The sequence below is a fragment of the Cebidichthys violaceus genome, unplaced genomic scaffold (assembly GCF_023349555.1).
Source record: "Cebidichthys violaceus isolate CVI_PGR_0920_01 unplaced genomic scaffold, fCebVio1.0.p SCAF_110, whole genome shotgun sequence".
Lineage (NCBI taxonomy): Eukaryota > Metazoa > Chordata > Actinopteri > Perciformes > Stichaeidae > Cebidichthys > Cebidichthys violaceus.
The window spans coordinates 286,026-292,025 of NW_027176275.1; positions in this window are offsets into that span (position 1 = coordinate 286,026).

A 6,000-nucleotide genomic window follows, 5' to 3' on the forward strand; every position below is an offset into this window, starting at 1 on the left:
AATCAAGTGAAACACTATTTACTTCATTTTCTATTATGGCAATTTGTTATCGGTTCTGCTTCTTGTCGGTTAGTCACGTTTCAAAACACACAAACGGATCAGTAGACGACGGTAAACATGACACTCCACTAATATCCTGGATCACCCGGACACCTCTGGCCTGTATTCCAGGATCTTGTTTTGACTGAAACATGCAGGAAGTGCTTTGCGGCGAACTGCTGCGAGTCGCGGCCGATTGGCGGACGGAGTTTTCTCCCGTGAAAACAACAAGGGAGAGGACTTGTCCGTTCACACCTTTCTCCTCTGCTGTTGGCCTACGCAGCAGCAGGTCTTGCTTAGCCAGCAGTGTTTGCACTGGCTGCCACTGCTTATTAAATCTGCACAACACTGTGCAAACAGTGATGCGTTACTCTCGTCTGTAAGAGCGTCCGCGTGTTCAGTTATGAGGTGTGAGGATACCTTGGTCCGCTGGACGCTTGATTGCACATAAGGGGGATGGTCAATTATCACAAATGTAACCCGATTCATTTCTGAGGCCGTGACGTGTTTGAATAAGTCCCCGGTTCAGAATCAAATGTTATAATCGAATCCAATTTGGGTCAATATAACTTAACACAATACTGGGTTAAGTGTAGCTTAGTATTCATGGGTGGAAAACCGCCGAGTCACCAATCAAACCCAAAACACAGGGTTGTTTTAACCCTGTGTTTTATGTCACTGTTGGGATATTTACTGACCCGCTGTTGGACACGACAAGCTGAAGTTTTAACATAAATTGATTTATAGTCAAAACAGTGTGCACCTGATATTCAAAACTATAAACGATATGCATCATTCACAATCTGTGACAAATAGTGATGTGCAAGTTTAAACAGAGCTAGAGTACATAGAACAGGTCAATCGTTGCTTCAAAGACAGAACAATTTGAGCCGGAGTATCAAATATGTATTCCCACTTGAGGAATCACAAAGGTGCATTGTAGTCTATAGACCCCGGGGGCCCTCCCTCAGCTGGAGGCCCTTTGTAATCAGCGCCACTGTTCGCCCCACAACAAACACCCAGAGTAACGTGTTGTCTGGTCTGTTGTGCGTCCGGCTCCGTCCTCTTTTGACTGCGTGTGAAGCCCTGCAGGTCCTGCATCGCGTCTCCTGTTCCGACTGCAACTTGCTTTTCTTACGCCTCTGGGCTTTTGCTACAAAGACAATCTCTTGTGTAAATACCGGCAAAGTCTGTCTCTTATTCTGGTGACATCCTTCTTCAATCATCATCATGCCATTTAAGGCTTTTAAAAAAAAACACAAAAAAAAACTTCTTTATGTCTGTACTTTCCAGAGTGCATTTGCATGATATTTGCCTTAGTGAAATGCAGACTTAAACCAGTTGAGCAGGATGAGGCTAATGCAAATATTGAACTTGAATTTACATTTTATAATAGAAAGTGCCCCCCCCCCCCATGTGGGCCCACAACACTGGCTTCTCCGGCTATATACTGCCCCCAAGTGGTGGATAGGAGTCACGTGAGGAGAACATACTTGCTGAGCAGAGAGAAGAGTGAGAAGTTGAGGAGAAGACGGGCAGTGAAGTCAGGTCAGGCTGTCTGCACAGGAAACGAGGGGAAACAAGAGGCATGAGGGTCGACAGAGCCTCCAGGTCTGTTATGATTTTATGTGCATGATTGAACTGCCGGGACGAAACGACACATGCAGGATTTTGGTCTTTACGTTGTGTTGTTTTAGTGCAAACGTGGGCCTATTTTTAGATATATATTTTTAAGTGTATGCAGCAGTGAAGCAAATGCTGGATGGCAAAGTAACACAGCAATATAATGGAAATATATATATATATTTTTAAGATTGAAAATGACCTGTGGCTGCAGTTTTTTTTAAGGTCAGTCTATACATATTATTAATTAAAATAATTGATCATTTATTGATTTTGTCCTGTCATGTGCTTTCACCCCATTTTTAGTGAAATTGGACAGGAATATAACGGAGGATGGTTCACCTTAATTCAGATTATACACGTTCCCAGAATGATATTAATATTTTAAAGACACATATCTATAACTGTAGTAGAGTCTGGTGCACTTTGGTTATTGTCTGTGAAAGGCAATAAAGCATTACACCGCTGCAAGTCAGACTATTAAGCTTTATGCAACTCAAACATATTAAATGAATAATAAAAAAGGGCGTAAGGATAACCAGCTGTTCACACATATTAATAATTACCACTGAACGAAATTAAACTTGATGAGACTGACTGTGCGAGCAAATAAGGCTATGTGAAACCCCCCCCCCCCCCCCCCCTCTCGCATGTTGCAGCCAATGAAATCCTTGCTGACATTGACAGCCGAGGTGCATGCTGGTAGTCGCAGTTCGTGCGTCGCCTCGCAGCGCTGTGCTCGCTGCCGTGCAGGACTACAGAGCTCCGGGTCCCCGGACAGAGGCGGCTACGCGTTGACAGCGGTTGATTCCTGAGCGAAGTACGGCGGACAACAAATAATCGTCCGTCCGCTTTTTTTTATTGGGCGCTAAGCGTTTCCAAAAAAAAAGTTGACATCTGTAAATATGCAGGCCGAATCGGGAATAGTTCCCGACTTCGAGGTCGGAGAGGAGTTTCAAGAGGAACCTAAAACGTATTACGAATTGAAGAGTCAACCCTTGAAAAACAGGTCAGTTGTTCGGCTGCGAACTGTTATTTCCCACGCGGCTTTGGTGGTTTTAAGTGATAATTAGGCTGCAGGCTTCTCTGAGTTTGTGTTGTGTGCAGATGTCCGTGCATGTGTGAGGCTTTCTCCACAGATGTTACCAGAAGCTGTGCTCCCGGGGCTCCGGGCTCTGGACCCGGGATTCAACTTGCCTCTCATTCCGTGTGGTTATCCTGCTGGCATGAAGTTATGCAACACTTGGGTGTTGTCTTGTCAACGTCAACCTCAAATATTAGCTCGTAGAGGAGCAGACAGGTCGCTTTGGTGAGATGCTGCTGCGGAGCCTCACTTGAGTGGGTTGGTGTTTTATGGATTCTCCTGAAAAATGGATAAAGAAAATATATCTAAGAGGCATAAGGTGCATGGACGAATGCAATCTGCAGGATAACATTAATTGGTTTAATTAGTCGCACATTGAGTTAGTGTTTCAGTTAAGTGAGTTATGGTCGTATAAATGCATCTACAGAAGATGCATTTATAGTGAAGCTCATCTCAAATCTGCCGAATCTGCTTCTTTTTTTTTTTTTAAATCAAGCGTCTGTGTGCTTACTTCCAAGTGTTTAATTAAAAATGAATTCTGCATCTATACTCTTTGGAGATAGTTTCTTACAAAACAAACCTCGCTCAGAGAATAAATGCTGCAAAACGGTAATAGTTCCCCGTGGTGTCTCAGGGACACAAAACACTGACAAGCTACTTTCAGCGTTTGTTGAGGCCTCTGCTAACGACCAGCGTTGAGCTGAGTCAGGTCTATATGGTCTGATTTGACCTTTCACCCTTGTTCCTGGAAGCCCCGCACAGTGAGTGCGCTGTCTGCTGCGTGTGTTCGATGTGATATGCGGATGACGTCAGTGTGCAGTCAAATTAATCATAATCTGTCCAGGGATGGATTGAAGGAACAGTTTTGGGCATTTTTGGGAAACGCGCTTATTCTCTCATGTCTGTATGTTGAGTATGAAGCTGGAGCCAGGAGACAAGTAGCTTAGCTTAGCATAAAGACTAGAAATAGGGGGAAACTGCTAGCCTGGTATCAGCCTTCCAGCCCCTCACGGTGATGAGCATTAAAGCCACCACTTCATTTTTTACACTTCAGTTTTTGTACAAATTAAACAAAGTTAACCAGAGAGAACAGGAGGTGACATATACCTTTGGTATTTATGCTAAGCTAAGCTAACCAGCTGCGGCTTCATATGAAATGGACAGATGTGAGTGGTGTCAATCTTCTCGTCTAACATTCGGCAAGAAAGCAAAATCTCCCAAAAATGTCAAACTCGTTCCTTTAAGCAGAAGAGAACCAATCCGGTGCTCTTCCTGACCCGTAATAACATCATCATTTATTGGATGCCTTTTGCAGAAATGCGCGCCAAATAATGATAAGCAGCAGAATATTTTGAGTTAGCGACTAACTTCGTTATGACAAAGAAACATGAGCCCCTGTTTTTTAGGGGGGGGGGGGGGGTTTAATAGATTATGCAACGCTTTTCAGCTGTGATCAGACCGGGAGGTTGTGAAACTCAACACTCTGCCTCTGTGATTGCGATGACATCTATTAACATAACGGTGTCTGTATTTTGTGTTTGTGCGTCTCCCGTTATGTTGTTCGGCGGTAGTAATACATGGCTTCATTGTCGGGTCGAGACGTACAGAGGACAGTGCACCACTGTGCTCACACAAAGCTCTTATTGCAGACGTTTGGTCGACTTTATTTTTTCCTCCCCTCTGGACATTTTGTTGTTGAATGGAAGTTTATAAATTTTTTCTTTTTTTTTCTCCCAGATTTCAGCAAAAACACCAGTTCAGGGAGCGAGAGAGAGAGAGAGAAAAAAAAAGTTGCAAAGTCCTAACCTTTAACCCACTTCTGCATTTTAAACTAATTTCTTCATTAGTGAAATGTCATTACACTGCTGCACCATTCAAAAGGAGGCTTGAATCTGAGCTGAGAGTTGTTTCTGGCAGAGCAGCGCTGGCAGCCGGCTTCAATACAAGCAAAAAGCATCACAGATTATTTCATTTCCAGCCATTTCCGTTGGAAATATGTGAAGTTTTTCTGAACGGTTGTTTTTTTTTCGATTGAACGAATCCCACTTCCTCTTCCCGTCACATGAGGGTGATTCGACATAATAACAGTCACGATGCCTGTGTTGGTTTGAGACATTGTTGCGCAAAAACGAATATAATTAGTTTGATTGATTCTTGAGGTGTGTGGTGTCTTGTCCTGACCCCCATCCCCCCTCTCATCCCCCCTGCTGTTTCTAAATTTAAAGTCTGACAAAATGTCATTTTATCTTTCGATGATATCTTTTGCTGTCTCTTTAATGCTTTGACAGTGACACTGCTGCGGACGAAGTGCCAGACGTTTTTGTGCCCAACATAGACGTGAGGCAGACGGTGAAAATAGTCTATGCAGTGTAAATACGACGTGTAAATTTAGCGGTGGATGTGTTACATGTGAAACTGAGAGTTGGGGGATCATTACTCGCAGGCTCACTTGGCACGCAAAGTCCAATTGAGGCTGAACGTCTTAAGTTATGCTTTCCAATGCTCAAGGTAAATTGTGGCAGAAGCTTGATATTGATATATTTTAACAAAAAAATATTCATATGAAGAGTTTTTGCATCTTTACTTTTGTGTCTATCTACAGTAATAATGCCGAGCTTTGCCTGGAATAGATTCAGTTTGAAAAGACAAACAAGATATTTGTCAATTGAAAGACAACTTTCAATACTTGACGGGTTGCAAATCGGCCAGTATTGAGTTTAAATACATACATATATATATATATATATATATATGTGTATTTTTAGGTGCCATTTTTCTCTCTCTCTATAGAGAGAGAAAATGGCACCTAAAAATACATATATTTTTAAATATATATATGTATATAATATATGTATTTTTAGGTGCCATTTCTCTCTCTCTCTCTCTCTCTCTCTCTCTCTCTCTCTCTCTCTCTCTCTCTCTCTCGAGCGAGAGAGAGAGAGAGAGAGAGAGAGAGAAGAATGGCACTTAAAAAATACATATATATATATATATATATATATATATATATATATTTAAAAATGGCAGTTATATATATATATATATATATTGAAAAATGGCAGTTAAAAATATACATGGTTATTGCAGATTGGCTATAAACTTGTGAAAATTGGCAATATAAAAATAATGGCAGTTAAATCTGCCAGTGACAGAAAGCTGAGTCAGGTTGGGGGTTCTGGGAACAGCCCGGTCCTGGGAGGAATCCCGTAAAGAGATGCCTCGAGGGTGAAGCGTGGCGGAGAGTTTAACGACAC